Genomic DNA, 24,753 nt, shown 5'->3' on the forward strand with positions numbered 1-24,753 from the left:
CCCCCTCTTTGGCCTTTTGAAATAGCTGATGTGGGAAGCAAAAGTGTCTTATGATACCGGGCATAAACTGATCACAAATGCGTTGATATATATTATGAAATGGTTTGCGTGGTGATGATTTTTCTCATTTTCTCGCTTTGATGGAGGAGCCTTTAACCCGAGAAGTTTCTGGTCCCTACAGAGTTTGGGATGAATAACTCTGTAGGGACCCAAGACTTCTCGGGTTGGCCCTGTAAAACGGCCCCTAAACCGACCTTTGGAGGGACCCAAAACTTCTCGGGTTTAACTCGTAATACTTTGCACAGTCCCAACACTTATTTTTCCCTCTCATGTATTACCTATAGATAACATAGGAGAGGAGGAATCAACACCAAACAGACTATTTGAAATGGTTATACTGAAGTCGTTTGATCCTAATTCTGTCCTTTCATGGGTTTTTTCTTTATTTCCAGGGGTAGATTTGTGACCTCGATGGTAGTTTGATCCTTCCTCTGTATCATGAACCTAAAAACACAGATTTGCCAAGGTTTTCGTAGGAGTTTTGAACATTTCCAGGAGCAGTTTTGTGGCCTTGGTGGTAGTGTGACCTTTCCTCTGTACCATGAACCTATAGAAACACACATTTGTCAAGGATTTCCTAGGAGTTGTGGGCATTTCAGGGGTAGTTTGTGGCCCTGGTGGTAGTGTGACCCTTCCTCTGTACCATGACCCTGATGAAACACACATCTGGCAAGGCCTTCCTAGGAATTGTGGGCATTTCCAGGGGTAGTTTTATAACCCTGGTGCTGGCCTAACCCTTCTTCAGTTGCATGAACCCCACAAAACACTCATTGCAACCCAACTGATCCCCTCTTTAGCCCTTAGAAATAGCTGATGTAAGAAGCAAAACTGTCTTACTATACTGGCCAAAGACATGCCCAAGTTGGTGGCAATGCAGACCCCACAAGACCGCCACAAAGTCATCATTATCCTTGACGGTGAAGGCCTCAGTCATCGTCAAATAGCACAGCCGACTGGTGTGTCTGTCTCTAACGTATGAATGGGTCTGCAGACAACATGTGGTCACAGGCTCCACTAGTGACAGGCCTCAAAGCCTTGCAGCAGATTTTTAACAGTGTAATCACAGCAGGGGTGCATACAATCATTATTAAATAGATACCTATCATCCTCATATATCGTATAGCTATGGTGCAGTATGTGCTTTACGTATTAATTTTGGCAGATATTATAATTCTGTATAATTTTACCGGTAATTATGCTTCTATACCACCACCTAGAGTTATCATTGACTCAATTAAATAAGGATGAGGTCAGCCCCAGCATTTAAACTGCCTGAGAATGGTTCATGTTACAATACAAAACATGAAGAAACACTCATTAGAACCCGATTGCCTCCTCTTTGACCTTCAGAAATACAGAACATAGTTGACGTGAGAAGCAAAAGTGTCTTATTATACCAATCCAAGGATATAGTTAATATTGTGTCATCAAAACCCAGATTAAATTCAAACCTCTCCTGCGTCCATCCCACTCTGACTGGGCTCATGTTAACGCCTCCCTGCACTGTGACGCCTTGTTTAAGAGGCCCCCGAGCCAAGAAGGACGGAACAGAGAGGGAGAAAGCTGTTGCTGAGAGTGAGAAAATATAAGAAAGATTTTAATGGAAGCGGCCAAGATAGATAATGGAGAGAGAGAGAGAGAGAGAGAGAGAGAGAGAGAATTACCTCCACTAAAAATGATCCACAAAGTCTAAATGGATGTATATAATCCCCCCTTTGCGCCCATGGACCCCCCTAACGAAACAGACCAGCTATAGTGTAAGCTATCTAATGGGGGCCTTCTCCCCCTCAACAACTTGACAAAACTACAAAAAAACATCACACTTTCCCTCCTTATTATAAAAATTCCTTGACTGCTCGTTAACCATTTTAGAAAAAATAAATCAACACTCACCAATGGGCTCCTCCTGTGTTCCTCGTCTTCTTCCCAGTCCTCCTCCTCCTCTTCTTCGTTTGGTAGTGTCTGCAAATCAAGTTCGGTGTCAATTAACTGTGTAAATGTGGTGCCCGCATCTGCATCCACTAACACAGACGCAGTAACGTCAACTGACCCAGTACATCCATCACAAATAAACAAGGAAGACGAAAGCGACGTAGAACGTTAGAATACATCCAACTTTAAGAACAATTTGAAGAACACAGCACAGCGAGGCGACAGTGAGAAGAACAAATCATTATCAAAACACACAGGAAGCCAAAAAGGGGCGTCTCGGGCCACCATACAGCCGGCGCTCTGCCGGCTTCCAGCTCGCCCACTTCACCCAACGACAGCACCACGCTAAAGACTATAAGGACGAGAATCATGTAAACGGAAGTCATGTAAAATAACACTACTCATGAATATTCACTCTTATGTGCTATAACCATAGAGGATGTAACAATATCATAGGGAAAGGAGTGCACCCTCAGTGCAGGAGCCTTGTGTACCCAGTCAATAGGTATGACGTAGTGATGACGTATAGTGACGTAGGCAATCGCCCATATAAGGGGGTTCCCTCGGAGTACTCGGGGCAGAACTAGAAATACTTCTGACCGACACTCACGTGTCCCTCTAAATTTTAGACACAATATGTGTCGTGTGTTCATCTACGCTGTCGTGAGTAGAAAGTGAAGTGTTGTACCGTAAAGGAAAGCGCACTAGTGTCCATTGTGTATAGTGGTATTGTTTAGATTATAAGTATATATCTTCAGTGTATGTGTAATAAGAAATATTTAGGATTGCAACTAGTATTGAAGTAGGACGTTACTTGTCCCTTAACAGGCAGTGTGCGAGGCCTGACGACCCGCTGGGTCTGATTGAAGTGTATTCTGTATTTTATATTATTTTGTTATTCAAAGTGTTAAAATAAGTTAAAATTAAATATAAAAAAGCGACAACGTTTCATCACCCCAACTACGAGCTCCTTCAAATACTCTTGAAGTACCAGAATATTAAGTCAGTTGTCGCTACGACGAATCAGTCTTAAACCTCCTTGAGAGCCCGGTAGCGTACTACAACATAAACATTAACATACTTTTTGTTTACAGTAAACAGTTCAAGAAAAAAAAAGGAACCAATAATGAAAAAAAGCCTGTCACTCCAAAAAAATATCATTATAAATTGTGCGCAACAACTTCAGCGTGCGATGGTGTACCCAGTGCAGTCCAGCCCAGTATCACAAGTCTACAACAAAATGACCTGACCTGTCTCCCAAAATCTAGTCCTGATTTGAGTATGTAATGACCTAGCCACCATAGTAACCTGTCCCAAACATTCATAACAGCTTTTCAAACGAGCAGAGTGCGTCGTCATTACGTTCAAGGCTTTATTCAGAAGGTAATTCCTGGTACAGTGAGCAGTATAATCTGACTTACAGTGGACTACTCTGGGGATAGAAAGCAAAGATCCGCACTCGTGGCTTACCCGAACAGGTCCCAACGTTACGTACCACATACCCGTAACCCAGGGGTGGATATGGGGTGACCTCATTCCTCACATGCAAGCAGAAAGTGAATTTTAGTGCAGGCCACTATCATCAGGAAATAAGGGAAGACTTCCTTGCCTTTGTGCACGCCAGGCCTCACCGGTAAAGGTTTAGCCTGGCTCCTTTTGCGCACCGTTGAAGACCTCGGATTGGACATGGCCAAGTGCAGGGGACTTGGTTTCGATGGAGCAAGTGCCATGATGGGAAAATTCAAAGGGTGTGCCGCAGTACTCATGAAGAAGTACACCTGGCCAAGCCAATCCACTGCTCTGACCACCGGCAGAATCTAGTACTGACGAAGCCGTGTGACGTCAAGGAAGTGAAGATCGCTCTTCAAACACTGACCGAGGTGTGCAACTTCATTCATTCTTCAAATATGCACTGTCTCCGCTTCACAGAGGTTGTCAAGCTTACCTCGGCCAAGCGCGAAGAGCTTGTTCCCCTGTGCCCCACCAGGTGGATTGAGAGGCCTTACTAAGTGCTTGTGTTTGTTGACTTTCTGGCTGTCAGTGATGGTGTTCTCACGGCAGAACTTGTCGCCACCGCTGGGCTCCTTCTCATCGCCATACATGTTCCCCGCTTTCTCGTTGGACTGGTTGTAGTGGAGTGTACATTGGCGCATACTCTCAAGCCAAGCCGAACTCTTCAGAGAAAAGATGGCGACCTGGTGTCAGCCTATGCCCGATTCGTGGCATCGAGACCATTTTGGCAAGTTCAGAGCAGATGTGGAGAATCATTTCACGATGTGTTCATGAAAGCGGAAGAGCTTTTGGTAGAGGTGGGGTCATCGCATGACACCATCCCTGTGCCACGACTCTGTGGACGACAGACCCAGCGATCAAATGTTCCGTGCGAGAATGCTGAGAGTGCTACCGCCGGGCGGTGTACATTCCATTCGTGGACCACGTCTTGGCTGAGTTGAAGAGTCGGTTCGGCGACTACACAGTGCCTGTCGCACTTCGATCAGCTCAAGCAACTCCTCAATGGCCTCGAAACGGATGTTGCAGCTGTGCTTCAAGCGGAAGCTCTACGCGCTCGACATGGAATCCCTGACACTCGTGAAGGCACTGGGCATTATCTGTTTTGGTCTTCCAAACTATCAAAGAAGCCCAGGCACACGCCAGCACCAGCGTGTTCCCCAATCTCGCCATTCTCTTGAAAACTCTGTTGACGCTTCCAGTCTCCAACGAGAGGTCTTTCTCAGCATTGAAAAGGCTTAAAACCTATTTGAGGAGTACCGTTGGCCAAGAGCGCCTGAACGGACTTGCCCTCCTCTATGTCCACTATGATATCCCCCCCATTTCAGTCAAGAGAGTGATAAGCAAATTCGGCGAAAAAACGCCAACTACTCTTTGTAGTGAGGCACTTGTTGAATACTTGGGAATTTATTGTAAATATATTTCTGTACCGTCCTGAAACCCTCACTTAAGGGTAAGGTCAGGATAAGTTAAGGTAAGGTTAGGATATTAAGGTAAGGTCAGGATAGGTCAGATTCAGGTTACCTTGGAGTGAATTACGTTTAGGGGATTATTTTAAGGCAAGTTTAGGGTAATTCAACTGTAGTTTTAGGTAAGATGGGAGTGAATTACATTAGTTTAGGGTCATTAAAGACAGAGTAAAGGTTACTTTAGGGTGAATTAGTAAATTCAGGCTGCTTATGACAGACTTTCGGCACTTAGGGATCCTTTGTTTTGATCGTTACCAATGGCGCCGATCGATGCTATAGTTTTCCATGTGAAACTGGCCTATGGGGTGGTGGCGGCTGCAGAGTAAGCGAGAGGGGTTGAGAGTGTGTGGCTAATATATTGCTCCACATAATTAATGGAAGCTGAGATTCCGGTGATGTGGACTCCAGCAGCCATTATACCTCCATGGGAGGAACCAACAGACGGAGAGAAGAAACAACTGTGGAAAGGAGAGGAGGAAGAGGAAGGGGATCAGAGAATGAAGGGAGGATTAGGCAGAGAACAGATGTAATTAAGAGGAGGTAGTATAACGATAAAGGGAGGAGGAGAAACAGGAAAGAATTGTTATTGACACTCACCAACTGATTCCTCTGTATCCTCTTCCTCCTCCTCTTCTTCTTCTGGCAGTATCTGCAGATCAAGTGAGGGATTAATAGGCTGTATAAACATTAACATGCTTTTGGAAATAATAAATTCTCTTCACTGTCTAAATTCAACACAACAATAGTTCGCATGCATAAAGTTCATACACAATTGTTTGTAAGCAAATGTTTGTAAGGGATAAAGTTCGTCTGAAAAAAGTACGTACGCTGAAGTTCGTATGGTATAAAGTATGTATGTAAATTATTCGTAACGACAAAAGTTCGTATGGAAAAGTTTTGTATGAAATTGTTCGTAAGCAAAAAGTTTGTACGCAAATTTGCATCAGGGATTAAGTTCATCTGACAAAAATACTTAAGTCAAAGTTCGTTCGCTAAAGTTCGTATGCAGATATTCGTATGGTATAAAGTACGTATGTAAAATATTCGTAACGACAAAAGTTAGTATAGAAAAAAAAATCATGTGCAATTATCCGTACGCAAATGTTCGTCAGGGATAAAATTCTTGTGTGTAAAGTAGTACGGACGGAAAAAGTTTGTGAGCATGTTTGTATGGCAATAAGGGCCGCTTTCACAGTCGTTTTGTTTGTTTTGATCGTTACCTACGGCGCCGATCGACGCTATAGTTTTCCATGTGAAACTGGCCTATGGGGTAGTGGCGGCTGCAGAGGAAGCAAGGTGTTGAGAGTGTGTGGTAGGGTGCGGGGCTGGGCTAACCCCGCAGCCGCCACTTCCCCATCGGCCAGTTTTGAGTGGAAATTCTAAAGCGGCGATCATTGGTAACGATCAAAACAAACAAAACGACTGTGAAAGCGGCCCTGAGTTGCTATGGATACTTGCGACACGAAGCTTTTCTATACGAATTTTTGTCCGAAACCCGTGAAAAATGGGGGTGTCGCTAAGAGCCAACCCTGCTGACAACCACCATCACCTCCGCTACCAACAACCAACATCATAACTTTGCACTCTGCCGCCACCGCCCTCATTAATGCAAAATAATACACACTGACAAGATGAGCCACTGCCTCCAGGAATTATTTCAAGACTAAAGATCTTGTCGCCCAGTACCATAAACAGTTTCTTACTGGAAGATTTTGACAACAGGGTGAGACCTTTTGGTCCCCCAGTTATGTTAAAAAAATGCACACACACACACACACACATTTCTCTCTCTCTCTCTCTCTCTCTCTCTCTGTACAAACTATTTCCATGCGTACTTTGGTCCTAGAATCAAACGAACTTTACCATACGAATTATTGCCATACAAAGTTTTTTTTCTATTCCATACGAACTTTATCTCTGACGGATATTTGCGTACGAACAGTTGCGTACGAACATTTGCATGAACGTTTTCCATACAAACTTTTACGTACGATCGTCTTTCTACCGAACATTTGCACGACGAACATTTAAACTTACGATTTTTTCCTTTACGATTTTTCCAATTACGAACTTTTGACATGACGAACTTTATACTCTACGTACTTATGGCAAACGAACTTTATCCTTCGAATTATTGCCAGATGAAGTTTTTCTATACGAACTTTTGTCCGGAACCCGTGTCAGAGAGAGAGAGAGAGAGAGAGAGAGAGAGAGAGGATTTATTGAGGAGAGATTTATTGAGAGAGGATTTATTGAGAGAGAGAGAGAGATTTATTGAGGAGAGGATTTATTGAGGAGAGATTTATTGAGAGAGAGAGATTTATTGAGGAGAGAGAGAGATTTATTGAGGAGAGAGAGAGAGAGAGGATTTATTGAGGAGAGTTTATTGAGAGAGAGATTTATTGAGAGAGGATTTATTGAGGAGAGAGAGGATTTATTGAGGAGAGAGAGATTTGAGAGGATTTATTGAGGAGAGAGATTTATTGAGGAGAGGATTTATTGAGGATATATATATATATATATATATATATATATAGAGAGAGATTTATTGAGAGAGAAAGGATTTATTGAGGAGAGAGTGGATTTATTGAGGAGAGAGAGAGAGAGAGAGGATTTATTGAGGAGAGAGAGGAGATTTATTGAGAGGATTTATTGAGGAGAGAGAGGAGATTTATTGAGAGGATTTATTGAGGAGAGAGAGAGAGAGAGGATTTATTGAGAGAGGATTTATTGAGGAGAGAGAGAGAGGAGAGGATTTATTGAGAGAGGATTTATTGAGAGAGGATTTATTGAGTAGAAAGAGAGGGGATTTATTGAGGAGAGAGAGAGAGAGAGAGGGGATTTATTGAGAAGAGAGGATTTATTGAGAAGAGAGGATTTATTGAGAAGAGAGGATTTATTGAGAAGAGAGGATTTATTGAGAAGAGAGGATTTATTGAGAGGATTTATTGAGAAGAGAGGATTTATTGAGAAGAGAGGATTTATTGAGAAGAGAGGATTTATTGAGGAGATATAGGAGATTTATTGAGAGAGGGTTATTGAGGAGAGGATTTATTGAGGAGAGAGAGAGATTTATTGAGGAGAGAGATTTATTGAGAGAGAGAGATTTATTGAGAGAGAGAGAGAGAGAGGATTTATTGAGGAGAGAGAGATTTATTGAGAGAGAGGATTTATTGAGAGAGAGGGATTTATTGAGGAGAGAGAGGATTTATTGAGGAGAGAGAGATTTATTGAGGAGAGATTTATTGAGAGAGAGAGAGAGAGAGAGAGAGAGAGAGAGGATGAACAAAATACTATATGATAAATAAGAACATTTATATAATCTTAATTACCAGGCACACCATGAGGCACTCAACAGGAGAGGAAGTCCTCCACCTCTTCAAGCTAACCTCCACAATGGGTTGAGTAGCTCACTCCTTCAGACACTTCCCTAAGGTATAAAATCTCCTTCAACGAATGTATTTTCCTCCCTTACTGACGTACAGAATCTTCATCCTAAGAGCTGCTAAGAAAAGGTTACTAAGGTAGGTATACTTAGATGCCTCACTCCCTCACATCAGATATTTCCAAAGGCCAAAAATGAGGTCAGTTAAGTCTTATTGAATGTTTTGGCAAGTTCATGGTTCAGAAGAATGGTCACACTACCACCAGGGTCATTAAACTACCCCTGGAAATGCCTCAAACTCATCCGAAAGCCTTCTTAAATGTGTGTTTTCAGGTTCATGGTACAGAAGAAGGTCACACTACCACCAGGGTCATTAAACTACCCCTGGAAATGCGCAAAACTCATCCGAAAGCCTTCTCAAATGTGCATTTCTTCTGATCATGGTACAGAAGTCACATTACCAGAAGGGTCATTAAACTACCCCTGGAAATGCCCCAGACTCCTCCGAAAGCCTTGCCATGTATGTGCTGCTGGGTGCAATACAGGCTTAGTCCTCACGCAGGAGCCCAGCCAATGCGAGACTAGACTAGCCGTGCCGTGTGAGGTCAGAGCGTCAAAATACAATTAACCTGGTAGCAGCGACAGGCCAATTTATGGCTTTACCGTGTAGCAGCGACAGGCCAAATTTTGCCATGACATAAACCCCTAAAATAGATGATACATAAGGTCGCATTATAAGACATATTTGACAAGGCTTTCCTCGGGTTGTGGGTATATCCAGGAGTAGTTTTATGACCCTGGTGGTAGTTTAACCATTCTTCCGCACCGTGAACCTCAAGAAACGCTCATTAGAACCCGACTGACCCCCTCTTTGGCCTTTTGAAATAGCTGATGTGGGAAGCAAAAGTGTCTTATGATACCGGTGTTACACGCCATAGTGTCCTCCCCCGCCTAAATGTCCTCCCCCCCCCGTCGGGTCCCCGGTGTCGGAGCGAACATAAACAAACAAAGGCCAGCTGATAGCAGTCTCACGCCAGAGTGTCCACCACAACAATGGCTTCGGATCTCCGCGACAGGATTTTCCATTTTAATGAGAATTTAGTCCCTTAAGCAACTAATTCTTAACAACCAGTATCCACCAGGCTTGACTGGAAATCAAAGGAGAATTTTGAGAAGACAGAGGAACATCACATGATAAAGGTGAGTACTGATCGAGTGAAAATATTTTATTGTTTCAGGAAACAACAAAGGGGTACTCTTGCATTTAATAAACTCTGGTTTGTTGAAAAAGCCAGTCAGCCTGAATAGCACCCGTGGAAAGTGGCAGCCACAAGCTGAGCAATACAGTGGTTTGTGTTTTATGGTTCCAGGGCTGAAGGTCAGCTCAGGCTAGGGCAGGTCATACCCAGTCTTGCCCCCCCCACATAATTATCAGAATTTATCTACCATCCCTAAGGAAATCCCTTCATTAAGAACTATGAAAGGGAAAAAGAAGGCCTGGGCCACTTAAGGAAATGGCCATAAGTGTCTAGGAAGTGCTGTGGCTGTACAAAATAGAACACTACAAAGATGGCCACCCATGATGTGAACAAAGGCACCCAAGGCAGGCCAGCCATGTGCTGCCAGGTCAAGTGGGCAAATTACCCTACTTTCCCCCTTAAAATTACCCTGTTTGCTTTAAAATTACTCAGTTTGCCATCTGTTTTATACATAAACACACACACACACACTATATATATAGATATATATATATATATATATATATATATATATATATATATATATATATATATATATATATATATATATATATATATATGGTCAAAATGTAATATTCATACTCATCAGTGTGTGTACTGCTGTGTAGAGTTGTTGGTAAACCATGTCATGCCTGAGAATAGAAATTAAAGTGTTTGGTGACTATATTAAGAAAATTACATTAAAAGAATCCTGATGGATCCTAGCATCATGACTCATGAGGACTGACTTCAGTTTGTGAGTATGTAGTACTATGTTATATTCAATGTATGGGTCAGTGCGCTCTCTCCCTCTCTCTCTCTCTCTCTCTCTCTCTCTCTCTCTCTCTCTCTCTAAATAGCTAGATTTCAGAGGGTTTTGCAGTCTGTGGTGAAATTACTCTAGAAATCTGTCTTTGTCTATCTTCTACCCATTACCCTGATAGTGTTCAGATTACCCAAAAAACAGGGTAATTACCCTGCACCTGGCAGCACATGATGTGCTTGGCAGTGTTACGCAGATTATGACACCCTGGCTAGTGAGAATGAAGAATGTATGCAATCTGCACGGTTGCAGACCATCAGTGGCACACACAACACTGCAAACGCTAATCTCCATGGGAAATCCATAAAATAGTGGAAGAGATACATGGTCAAGGGAGGGAGACTAGAGGCCAGTAGACAAAGACACTCCTTCACCCTAAAGGCACACAATTTCCCAGAAGCCAGAACAACAGAGGCAGAGGTGTTGAGCTACCAAGTGGAGAAAAGAAGTCATTTTGAAGGACCTGTAATTATACCCTTAAAAAAAGACTGTACATTTGGCTAAAATGGAATCAGCTGTCCTTATGAACACTCACAATCATGCCCAAAGCTCCTCACACTTGGCTTGGACAAACAGATACACAATGCAGACAAGGGAAGCATTGTAAAGACTTGCACCCAATTTGAAAATTTTTGTTGAGTTTTGAATTAATATAACAGTTTCTTGTCAAAATCACATTCTATATTACTGAAATAATAGGCCTGGCCAGCGATGGTCAGGGCTGCCACTCAAGTGCCTCGCCATAACTGTTATTTTGTCCTTCAACTGCTGTGCTAAATCCCCTCACTCACAGAATTTTCTAATGAAGAAACAGTAAATTTTAAAATTAAATCAAATCTAACCTAACTAATCTCTAACTTAAGGCTTTGCGTCTTAACCCCTTGAAAATTAAGAAATTTATATCATTGTTATTTCTAAATTTTTCAACCTAGTTCAACTGTGAAAATGTTGAGATCTATTCAATGAAACTGTTAAGGTTTGATTGTTTCATGGATGCTGTAAAGCAGTATATAATACCATTACTTTTACATGTGGTAAAGTTATCCTTTTGTTACAGAGAACCAGCTGTATCGCAAGAGAAGAAACAAATGGGTTCAGATTCCTTCAACACTGGGAGAAGTGATGGATATTCTGCTTTTTTATCATGTCACAAGTGGCTGTCATGCTGGTATTGATAAAACCAAGTCCAGGATTTCTGACCATTATTACTGGCTTGGTATGTCAAGGGACGTCATTGCATATGTAAGTAAATAACACCTTCAGGTAAAAGTTTTATTGCACTTTTATCTGTGTATATTTTAGTTATTAGTTGTATTTTTTGAAGTCCACAAAAGTGAAGGTTCAGATCATAGGTTTAGGAATTAACAAATTTCACACTCAGAATATAAAATATGTAGTATATTACTGAAATGCATACTGTACTATCTGTTTCTCTTTAATAATGCTAATATCTCTTTCTATTTTTTATTGATATTTCCACATGACTGCTCTTCTGAACTTGCTAACTGCATGCCTCACCCCTCCCGCAGCCCCGCTGCACGCAATTTCTACTCATGCTCATCCCTATTCTGTCCAAACCCCTTATGCAGAGTTAACCAGCATCTCACTCTTTCATCCCTCATGCTGGTAAACTCTGGAACAATCTTCCTTTATCTGTATTTCCTTCTGCCTATGACTTGCACTCTTTCAAGAGGAGGATATCAGGACACCTCTCCTCCCGAAATTGATCGATTTGGATATATCTATCAATTCTTTTTTGGGGAAGCAGCGAAAAGCCGGCTATTTTTTCATTATCTTTTTTTTTTTGTGCCCTTGAGCTGCTTCCTATGTTTAAAAAAAAAAAATCCACCAAGACAGTATATAATAATTTTGTCTGCCTTCTGTTTAAAGTCAGCAACACAACACAAGGTGATAGTGTTATTTCCATTTAATACTTGATATTAGCAACACATCAAAAATAATTATGCCACAGCTACAATTCTTTACAGAATCAGGATAGAAGCACAATAACCCTGCCTACCTTTCAGGTTTACTACATCCTTTCTTTACTTTTTTCAGATATCAACTTGTACAACTTGCCAGACTTTTGAGGTTGTAAAGACACACGCTCCACACTTAAACAAATTAAGGTGTCTCAACCCATGGAAGTCGTAGGCATGGATCTTATTGGTAAGTGTTTTGGTGTATTTATCGCCTCTACATCAATGGATAATATTTAATAATGTTTAGTCCATTTCTTTCATGCTTTGTTGGTGGACAGACGGAATGAAACAGATTATAGTTATTGCTGTCAAATTAACACACACACATATTTATACATGTGTGCAGTATCTGTCATAATGTTGTTTAAGACTGAAGATTTTGATATTTTTATCAATGTACTGAAGCTGATGATTGTCAAAATTTAGTAGAATTGTTAGTGTCATCACTATTTGTCAAACTACATTAGTGTAGCATATTAATTGTCCATTATGTAAATTCCAGCTATTGTCACATGGATTTCCATGCTTGTTTTCAATTACCATAATTTCTTGAGCAATAGGTTAAGGCTAGATCTAGTGGAATATATATATATATATATATATATATATATATATATATATATATATATATCTATATATATATATATATATATATATATATATATATATATATAGAGATATATATATAGATATGAAATTCGATTTCCAGGATTTACATGTTATTACAGGAAAAGCTAAGGTAGTGTTGCAAGCAGGCAGTGACAAATACAGTTCGGCGACATGACATGCTCATCTTGTCCAGGACCTCATCCAGTATAATGAAGGGCAATCAGTTTCTAGTTTATTAGAATGCATATGAGATTTTAAGATGCATGATGAACCCTTGCATGTTTTATGGTGTCTTAAAAGTTTTAGGTGAACATCGTGAAATATATTATATTTTACCTGTAAAAATGTAACTCATTTATTTACTTTTGCTAAGGTTTCACATCAGGAAGTATGGTCCCTCTTCTTACTGTTTCTTATTATTGTGTGTACATAAACACATTACTTTCTCACACTTATGTTGGCTAATAGTTCACTCTATGATGGCATGTTCCCCTGCAATGACCTCTGTATCACATTTACTGCTTTCTCTTACTTATTTTTGTTATGTGGTTGCCACTAGCATTAGGGCCCCCAGTTACTGTTATTAGGTTATAAGAAATAGCAGCTGCACTTAATTAGCCTAACTGTTACCTTTTTCTGACAAATTAAAACCTAAAGGGTGGGAATGTACAGTGAAAGCCATAAATCCTCGCACAAACTTCAAAATTATGGCGGAAAAAGTCGGACCAGAAAACCCTGTCACCCGCCCTTTAGGGTTTAACCTCCCCTGCTTCATGCCCTGGCCAGTAATCCTCACATCCCCTGCACTTAGGAGTTTGGTTCAGTAGGTTTTGTATGCCTTATTTATATTACTATAAAATCTTACCATCCTCACACCAGATAAGATAATGGTTTTTTGCATGTGGAATTTTGTATCTTAAGAGATCTTACAAATGACAGAGTGTTGCTCTGCGATGGATTTCTCAATTGACTTCATTGATTTAGAAATGATGAGTTAAGGGATGATGATAGAAGATACTTTGATGCAGTAAATACTGTTACATTTACAATTGCCACAATTTAATTTTCCACAATATTTTGAAACAAAACAACTTAGCATTCAGTGTTCCATTGTAATGACACCTTTATTATCTGTTTTCTGCCACCACATAGTAAGTCATTACAGTGCTGCTCCTCATGTTTTTCAGCTAAATGATATCCATCGTGGGGAGGAAATATGCCACTACATGTATACTGATATATTTTCACTGTATTACAGGACCACTAGCGATGACCAAGAGTGGGAGTCAGTACGTATTGACAATTGTGGATTACTTCACCAAATATGTACTGTTGTTCCCTCTTCCAAGAAAGGATGGGACAGGTGTCAACAATTGCATCAAGCAGTACATAAGCATGTAAGATGAATTTCATTGATACGTACTGGTTTTGTAGGTCTTTGTATTCCAATGGGACAATCCTTAGTGTAATAAGATATCAATAGTATTTCCTTTACAGTATTCTTAGGTAGAATAAGCATAAACATACACAAAATATATTTTATGTAAAATATTTATGGCACTGTAAGGTCCATGAGGGAGAATGTGTAAGCTCGCTGTACCATATGGTGTGTGTTTATGTTTTCACAGATTAGAGCACCAAAACGCCTCATCTCTGATCAAGGAAGGAGTTTTGTAATAAGGTATCGCTCATATAGACAGAGAGGGATAATACTGGAGCTTTTGAAATTGACAATTTTTTTTTTCAGTGTCTACTTAGTATATATATATATATATATAGATATATATATATATATATATATATATATATATATATATATAGATATATATATATATATATATATATATATATATATATATATATATATATATATATATATATATATATATATATATATATATATATATATATATATATATATATATATATATATATATATATATATATATATATATATATATATATATATATATATATATATATATATATATATATATATATATATATATATATATATATATATATATATATATATATATATATATATATATATATATATATATATATATATATATATATATATATATATATATATATATATATAGATATATATATATATACATCTGTTGCTTTGTAGTTTCTTAGCTTCACCTTTTGCTCCTTTAAGCACCTGAACACAGCTTGGCATTCATAAAATCTACTGGTGGTAAGGTATGATATACTACATGTATGACTTCTTTAGATAGTCACTTTGAAAGGTTGTCCATACTTAATAGGCCTCACCAATTTTTCAGTTCGGTTAAATCAGGAAATTTTGAACTTATGATAATGGTTGTGCACTATTTTGTACCTCCCATACTGTAACCAAGTAGGGGGGAAGGAACACCACCTCCTTACTGTCAGCTGAAGGAGAGGACATTCATGTCCCCTGATCCCTGTCACACATTCATTTGCTGCCGTGCAGTCCTGCCACAACAGTAGTTGTCACCCCGCCATGACTTCTTGTGGAAAGTTTAATATTTTCTTTAGTGTTTAGTGTAGCGTGAACGGATTACTCAACCCATGGCTATAAGCTACATAAATGTGTTAGGATGATTAACACATATATAAATAATCTTACGGTTTGTTGAAAATTACTCGATCATTGACAGTTTCTACAATGTGTGCAATATTTTTACATGCAATGCCTCATACTTTCAGATCAACAATGACTTCTGCCAGCAAATGGGAATAAAAAGGTGTGTCTCCAGTGCTTATCATCCCCAGACCAATGGTTAGTTTGGCTTAATTATACAGTATACTTTGAAGCAGGATGCTTCAATTAACACAACAGGAACCAGCTTTTATTAGCTTAAGTTTTATCTGGCACTGCTTAGGGAATCATTTAGTAAAAGTTTTGTTAACAGCTTTCCTCTAATAAAGTGGTGGTGCTTATCATCCAGGGCATAACAGTTCACTTACTATTTACCAAGTATTATCAATTTAATGACGAGATTTTCTGTTCTCTTTTCCTATTACTCTCGCACGTCCTCTGCGTGTATCAAATCACACGAGAGACTAATCACAAGGAGAGAGTATTCGCCGGCTGCCTGGGATTGAACCTGTGACGAGAGTGTCGGGAGAGCCACTCCTTACCGAGTTGGTTATGGGAGGATGTTCATCAGGCATAGTCACTGCAGTACATAAACAGCTTTGTTTGGTCTAAAGTACTACTATTCTTGTGCTTTTCTTGCCTTGGAATGTCATGCAGATCAGGTCCCCATTAGAGTATGGGCACTGTAAAGGAACTGCACAGCAAACAGTCTCAGGTGTAGCAGATTTATTTTCACTGAGCTTCTATAACAGTGGGATTATAAAACAGTAATGTTGCTGTGATAGTGATATGGCAGATCAGTTTGAACACATTTCCTGATATCATATGAGTTGAGTTATGTGGCTTTTATTTGGTTCTTAAGATTGGTATCCATTTCTAGGTTTGGTGGAAAGAGTAAACGGTATGGTGAAACGCCGAGTAAGCAAGCTGTTGGTTGACCGTGGCAAAAACTGGGACGAGAGTCTGCATGACATCATTTTCTCAATAAACGCTCAGCCACAGTCAGCTACGAAGTACACACCATTTTTCCTAATGTTTGGTCGGGAAGCCCACACACTTTTGGAGGTCAGTATAAACATTGTTTTTGGTGCATGTAATGCCTAAAAGTAACAGTTATTGGTGTGCATCACATTTTTAGTCAGAGAGGGAATATGCAGAAAACACTATATGATTCATGTGCTTTCAAAAACCGTAATTATAAAAATAAACAGAATTATTTTTAGCACTACTGAATAAACTTATGGGGACGTTTGCATTGTCCAACTATATGTAGCTTGTGTAATACGTATTTCATGATGACCAGTATGTCTTATTGATTATGTAGTTCATGTAAATTTGCCTTCCCTCAGATCAAAGGTGTGGACTCTGACACTGACATCATAGAAGATGGCAAGCTTGAGGAATTTGTAGAAGACCATGCAACCACCTACGAAAAGGCATATGAAAAGGTGAGTCTTGACTTTACTTATAATAGTCTCTTTTGAATGGAAATTACAATTTGTAGCATGTATTACTTGCTGACATAATGTAATTGTATTTTGGTAGTACATTATTACATGGATTTGTAGTAATTTCCATATATTGGTTTTACTCTCTTTTAATAAGTATTAAATTTATAGGCTTAGATCAACCAAACAAAAGCACATGCCAAGGCAAAAAAGGCATACGAAAAGAAAAAATCCAAGGGGGTCAAAAGCTTTGCACTGCATGTGGGCCAGCTTGTGCTGAAACGCCAGGCAGCCAACATTGCACGCAAAGGTGGACAGTGTGATCCACTGTGGACTGGCCCATTTAGGTGAGTGACATTTTTTGCTAATCTATGAATGGCATTTGAATATGTAATTTTAGTTTTACTAATCCAGTAAGATGTGATCCACTTTGGAGTGGGTAAGAGAAATTTGTAGTTTATATATGAATGGCTTTTGAATATAATGTTATACTAATTGACAACAACACACTATTGCAAATTTTGCCTCCACAACTTCCATAAAACATAGTTGACAGTTGACTACATTTAAGCATGGTACCTATATTATGTGTGCTGTTAGATTGCATATTTTTCCTGTTGTCTTTTATGGGCATGTTTCAGTTCAGTAGTGATTGTGTTTCCTCATGTACCTATGTTGTGATGTATGCATGTTTTAGTTGATGCTTCTCTCATGTATGAACTTTTCCCCTCTTTCTAGTAGTGTTGAGGGCAGAGCCTTGAGCCTCCATCAACTGTCTTTACAGAGAGGTAACAACAGGCTGCAGCGTTGTGGAATTCAGCAGTGGCATGATTAGGGAGACACCACAACTCTGGCTGGCAATGGAGCACTCGCCCAGCTGTGGGGTCCAGCCATTAATTGAGATCACCAGAACCTTTCTCAACTGTTTCCATTGTCTCCACAAAATAATATTAATTATCTTTCTTAACCCTTTCATTGCTAAGCGCTCACAATGAGACTCCCCTCAGGCGCGTTCACAGCGAGCTTTTAGCACCACCAGCAAGTGACGCTAGTGCTCGCTCTTTTAACCTTTGTATAAAAAAACTATTTATCACAGCTAAAAACAAAAACACCATTGGAAAGAGGAGGCCAAGATTTATAATATTCGGTAATGTAAGCCTCTCCTGCGAAAATACAGGCACGTTCAGGGGGTGTTTCCTGTGAAGATGTACATTTATGTGTGCGTGACGGTCAGCCGCAAGGCAACTACTGTAGATCTCTTGATGATGGGTGCTGGCAAGGGAGTATTGCCAACTGCAAACTTTACAACTATTTGGTCAAAATATGAGTCAAGTGATAGGTGAAGCTGTGCAAAAATGTCACTATATTGGGCAAGAATATCCACCACTTGCTCATCCGTAGATTTTCTGTGCTTGGCTGACATGATTTTCCACCAAATTTAGTGAAGAACCCACTCTATTGGCAATCGGACCTGTGTTATGAGAATTAGTTATGGAACACTCACATGTGGGAGATTTGAGTGCAGCTGGAGCTCACAGCGAGTGTTTAGCGCCACCAGCAAATACGCCTAATGCCCACTGCAAACATTTATCAATGAAAGGGTTACTAAAATTTCATTGCAGATTTATTTATTCTTAATGAAATATTGGCTTCTCCATTTCCTTCCCTCATACTCTCTCTTCACATATTCTTTTTTTTTTTATGAAATATTGGCTTCACCATTTCCTTCCCTCATACTCTCTCTTCACATATTCTTTTTTTTTTATGAAATATTGGCTTCTCCATTTCCTTCCCTCATACTCTCTCTTCACATATTCTTTTTTTTTTATGAAATATTGGCTTCTCCATTTCCTTCCCTCATACTCTCTCTTCACATATTCTTTTTTTTTTGTAATGAAATATTGGCTTCACCATTTCCTTCCCTCATACTCTCTCTTCACATATTCTTTTTTTTATGAAATATTGGCTTCACCATTTACTTCCCTCATACTTTCTCTGCACATATTATTTTTTTTTATGAAATATTGGCTTCACCATTTCCTTCCCTCATACTCTCTCTTCACATATTCTTTTTTTTTATTAAATATTGGCTTCACCATTTCCTTCGCTCATACTCTCTCGTCACATATTCTTTTTTTTTTATGAAATATTGGCTTCCATTTCCTTCCTCATACTCTCTCTTCACATATTCTTTTTTTTTGTAATGAAATATTGGCTTCACCATTTCCTTCCCTCATACTCTCTCTTCACATATTCTTTTTTTTTTATGAAATATTGGCTTCACCATTTCCTTCCCTCATACTCTCTCTTCACATATTCTTTTTTTTTTTTATGAAATATTGGCTTCACCATTTCCTTCCCTCATACTCTCTCTTCACATATTCTTTTTTTTGTAATGAAATATTGGCTTCACCATTTCCTTCCCTCATACTCTCTCTTCACATATTCTTTTTTTTTTATGAAATATTGGCTTCTCCATTTCCTTCCCTCATACTCTCTCTTCACATATTCTTTTTTTTTTGTAATGAAATATTGGCTTCACCATTTCCTTCCCTCATACTCTCTTCACATATTCTTTTTTTTTTTGTAATGAAATATTGGCTTCACCATTTCCTTCCCTCATACTCTCTCTTCACATATTCTTTTTTTTGTAATGAAATATTGGCTTCACCATTTCCTTCCCTCATACTCTCTCTTCACATATTCTTTTTTTTTTTTTGTAATGAAATATTGGCTTCTCCATTTCCTTCCCTCATACTCTCTCTTCACATATTCTTTTTTTTTGTAATGAAATATTGGCTTCACCATTTCCTTCCCTCATACTCTCTCTTCACATATTCTTTTTTTTTTGTAATGAAATATTGGCTTCTCCATTTCCTTCCCTCATACTCTCTCTTCACATATTCTTTTTTTTATGAAATATTGGCTTCTCCATTTCCTTCCTCATACTCTCTCTTCACATATTCTTTTTTTTATGAAATATTGGCTTCACCATTTCCTTCCCACATACTCTAACGACACATATTCTTTTTTTTTGTAATGAAATATTGGCTTCTCCATTTCCTTCCCTCATACTCTCTCTTCACATATTCTTTTTTTTTGTAATGAAATATTTGCTTCTCCATTTCCTTCACTCATACTCTCTCTTCACATATTCTTTTTTTTTGTAATGAAATATTGGCTTCACCATTTCCTTCCCTCATACTCTCTCTTCACATATTCTTTTTTTTTGTAATGAAATATTGGCTTCACCATTTCCTTCCTCATACTCTCTCTTCACATATTCTTTTTTTTTTGTAATGAAATATTGGCTTCACCATTTCCTTCCCTCATACTCTCTCTTCACATATTCTTTTTTTTTGTAATGAAATATTGGCTTCACCATTTCCTTCCTCATACTCTCTTCACATATTCTTTTTTTTTGTAATGAAATATTGGCTTCTCCATTTCCTTCCTCATACTCTCTCTTCACATATTCTTTTTTTTTTTGTAATGAAATATTGGCTTCTCCATTTCCTTCCCTCATACTCTCTCTTCACATATTCTTTTTTTTTTGTAATTAAATATTGGCTTCATTTCCTTCCTCTCACTCTCTTTTCAAATTTTATTTTTTTTTTTTTAATGAAATATTGGCTTCTCCATTTCCTTCCCTCATACTCTCTCTTCACATATTCATTCTCACAGGTCCACACCATCTCAGTGCCCCATGCTTCACCCTCCACAATCCACTTTTTCACTGTCACACCGATACCAAACTGCTTATGCATGCTTTCACTACTTTCTCCATCTCATCCGGACACACATGTTTTGATGGGGCTACCCTATGTTATATTATAATAGTGATGCAACTTAAGGTAATGAATGTTTATATTTGCAGGATTTTGGAAATAACAGAAAGGGACACAGTAAAGCTGGCTCACGTCAAGATTGGACACGATGATGTTCCCCTGGCACGGATGGTGGCTTACGATCAGCTTAAGCCTGTAAAGTTCGGTGCTCTTCACAGGCCCTCAGAAGAGCTGCCAGCAGGCAGTTCTACTGATACAGACCCTGAACTACACCTCAATGAGGAATTATACCAAAAAAGACAAGGCCTTTCCATCCCTGTGTCAGTTACTGCCTCCTCTAAGCCAGGGGGACAAGGCATCCAGACACGGAGGAAGACGTCATTCTGATCGGAACCAGGGCCAAGGCTGAAGAAGAAGCCGTGTGTCTGCCCCCTGTGCCAGCCAGTCGCCAAGATCCACAAATGGAGGTAATGATTCAGATTCTTGAAGAGAGAAGGTGGCTCACTGATGACCACATGAATCATTGCCAGGCCCTCCTCAAACATCAGTTTCCCGAGGTTGATGGCCTCCAAAGCTGTGCAATATTTGAGGCGGTGGAGCATATTCGTGTTGGTACCCCTAGGGGGAAGTTTGTTCAAATTATCAATGTCAGTAGTAATCACTGGATTACAGTAAGTAACATTCAAAATTTTCAAGAAGGTAAAGTAAGAATCTATGACTCCATGTTCACTAAAGTCGGTATGTCCCACCGCCAAAAATTCATTGAACAGCTTGGGTGGATGCTACACACCTCTAGCGATGCCATAACAATGGAATGGCGTGATGTTCAGCGTCAGAGGGGCGGCGATGCTTGCGGCTTGTATGCCATCGCCAATGCTTATGCACTCTGTGCAAATATCAGACCTGAGGAGTGTGCATGGGATCAAGATAGTTTGTACGACTGGCTGGTTGGATGCCTTCAAGCCGGAGAACTGTCTCAACCCCCTGTAACAGTACCCCAAAGGAACAATAAGGGTACTGTTCACACTGAGTGGAAACAGTCTTATGTAAATGCCGTTTGCCAAACAATGAGACCCGTCCCATGATTGCCTGTGATAACTGCAACGCGTGGTATCACTTCAGCTGCGAGGGAGTGTCAGAAGCTAACAGCCAGACATTCCACTGCAGCAACTGCAGGTAACTTCTTTTCAGATGCTATTTGAAAAGTACCTAGAGAAGAATAGGAAGCTGTTTGCTGCATTCATGGACATAGAGATGGCATATGAAAGGGAAGGGTTAATGGAGTAACATCCCATAAACCCTTCCTGTCAACCTTGTCATATACCATCTCTAGGTCCTTGAATGCAACAAACAACTTTCTCTAGGTACTTCAAATAACATTCAAAAAAGAAAATAATCTACACAACCTCTTCCTTTCCTAGAAACACCTTGGTGTAGATTTGCTCTAACCTCTCAATGTTTCTGTGTGTGATAATGCCGCACCGTGGAGCAGTATTCAAGCATTGATCTCACAAGTGTGATATACTACTACTAGTTGTATAAGTGTTTTTTTATACAGTTATGTTGATTACACTTAAGGATCCAAAAGTGTTCAGTTGGCTGTGGCACTGATGTGTTCTGTGTGAGTGTTGAATTTTAAGTTAATGGAGAATTGAACTCTGAGGTATTTGTGTGTGTGTACAATTCACATGAGCATTTGGGTTGTAAGGCCATGTTGTGAGTCAGAAACAATGTTGTTTGTGTCAAGCAGATTTCATTATGTGTTTGTGTATTGTGTTCAAAGTTCCACATGGAATCAGTGTTAGTGAAATGGGGCAATAATTGGCTGTGTCAGTCCAGTCACCTGTCTCAAATAAAGGGTTGATGTTTGTCAGAAGCCAGTCAAAGTAATGATGAGGATGATATATATTGGATCAAGGAGTCCCTGGAGGACGGGGCTAAGGATTTAGAATGAAGGCAAGGATGTTGTCGGGCCCAGTGAATTTACTTGTCAAGTCCTTCTGTAATGCCAGGATTCCCCCTCTCCTCCCCATACTGTTAATGGGAATGTTGAGGGGGGCTGTTGGAAGAAGGGGCTGTGTGGCATGGTTGGTGTCTGGTAGTGTTCTTGGGTGCACACTAATTGTAAATTTGTTGTGTGCTGTTTAATAATGTGATATTGTTGTATTACTGTGATATAATAGTGTTGGTAGCATATTTGCATGCCCTAAAGAATTTGAAAAATGTTTATGTTGTTACTTAAATTGTCTGCGAGGAAGGTTGCTATGTGTTTGTGTTCAGCAAATTTTATGTTTTTGTTAAGTGTTTTTGGGGCCATCTAATTATCTGTTGTGTTGTATGTCTGTATCTGTACCTTTTTATTATTATAATTAGTAGTAGCAGTAGTAGTAGTAGTATTAGTAGTAGGTAGATAGTAAATTAATACACAATTGTGTAAATAACTATATGTAATTTACCAAATATATATTTATGCAAGAAATTTTGGAGCCTTCTTTGACCCTTAAATTAATTATGGATGGTTGTTAGACTACCAAAGGAATATCTTGTAACATGAAGAACTAGAGAACTAGAGAGCATGAAGAACTGGGGTCTTCCTTAAGCCCTTGGGAGGGAAGGAAGGGGAAAAACGTGTACCAAGGTAAGTAAGATCTTGCAGCATGAACTGGGGTCTTCCTCCGAGCGCTTGGGAGGGAAGAAGGGCTGAACCTGTTACCAAGGTAAGGAATCAAAATCATGCTATATGAAGAACTGAGGACTTCCTCAGAGCCCTTGGGAGGGAGGAATTATGTGAAAATATGTACCAGGGGATCTTATAACAAATGATGTCCTTAGAAGAGAAGAAAATATAAATGGATAGCTCTCTGGGACCTATTACATTCTTAAATAGCCATTTTCCAGCAAGATACTTGATTCCTGTAGACAATCAAACCTCACCCATAGCACAGTGTACCGCAATGTAATTCTGATAACCTGAGTTGTTATACAGTAGGGTCATATATAGTAGACCCCACATAATTATAAGAGAAAGCAATCTGCGTTGGGGGGGGGGGTAAGCTATTTATATAGCACCACCCTCACTTTTTAGATCATCTTCAAAATTCCTTAAAGGGCTTATATAAAGAAAATAAAAGCACATATGCATGGCATGCTCAATTCGCTCACCCCACACACACACAAAAAGGGTCTCATAGGCTATGCATATCGACATTTTTTACTATAGCAAAAGGCTATTTGCCGTTAATTTACTGATGAATCATTGTCATGAAGGCTATTTATTGTCCCTTCACTTCATTTATACAAAGCAGAGCGTTGTAATGTATTCACTGATGTTTTCCTATGAAAGAATATAACAATATGCCCTTCCGTGCTGGAAAATAATGGGAGGACATTTAGGAATTTGAGGACGCGGCGGAACACGATACCGTAATCCTTAATGTCCTCAATTTTTTTTGTAAACAAAGTGGGACATTTAGACAGGGAGGACACTGTGGCGTGTGACACCGGGCATAAACTGATCACAAATGCGTTGATATATATTATGAAATGGTTTGCGTGAGTGATGATTTTTTCTCATTTTTCTCGCTTTGATGGAGGAGCCTTTAACCCGAGAAGTTTCTGGTCCCTACAGAGTTTGGGATGAATAACTCTGTAGGGACCCAAACTCCTCAGTTGGCCCTGTAAACGGCCCCTAAACCGACCTTTGGAGGGACCCAAAACTTCTCGGGTTTAACTCGTAATACTTTGCACAGTCCCAACACTTTATTTTCCCTCTCATGTATTACCAATAGATAACATAGGAGAGGGAGGAATCAACACCCAAACAGACTATTTGAAATGGTTATACTGAAGTCGTTTGATCCTAATTCTGTCCTTTCATGGGTTTTTTCTTTATTTCCAGGGGTAGATTTGTGACCTCG

General features: G+C 39.4%; 2 long non-coding RNA genes across 7 annotated transcripts in view; one reads left to right on the plus strand and one right to left on the minus strand.

Annotated features, from left to right (window-relative positions):
* Positions 1-24,753, minus strand: part of LOC126981986 (uncharacterized) — a 38,856-nt gene that overhangs the window by 3,618 nt on the left and 10,485 nt on the right. For all 5 annotated transcript variants that reach the window (XR_007734421.1, XR_007734425.1, XR_007734424.1 and 2 more), the window contains 2 exons: positions 5,568-5,619; positions 1,954-2,022 (listed from right to left, as the gene is read on the minus strand). This is a non-coding gene — a long non-coding RNA (uncharacterized LOC126981986). The remainder of the gene's footprint in view (positions 1-1,953; positions 2,023-5,567; positions 5,620-24,753) is intronic.
* LOC126981988 (uncharacterized) lies at positions 12,526-18,625 on the plus strand. Of its 2 annotated transcripts, none has more exons than XR_007734433.1 (7): positions 12,526-12,585; positions 13,127-14,404; positions 15,708-15,780; positions 16,481-16,665; positions 16,950-17,048; positions 17,220-17,395; positions 17,787-18,625. It is a non-coding gene; the product is annotated as an uncharacterized LOC126981988 (long non-coding RNA). The 2 variants fall into 2 exon arrangements; XR_007734434.1 differs by having other exon boundaries at positions 12,534-12,585; positions 14,266-14,404.

The sequence above is a fragment of the Eriocheir sinensis genome, chromosome 49 (assembly GCF_024679095.1).
Source record: "Eriocheir sinensis breed Jianghai 21 chromosome 49, ASM2467909v1, whole genome shotgun sequence".
In the NCBI taxonomy this organism is placed as follows: Eukaryota; Metazoa; Arthropoda; class Malacostraca; order Decapoda; family Varunidae; genus Eriocheir; species Eriocheir sinensis.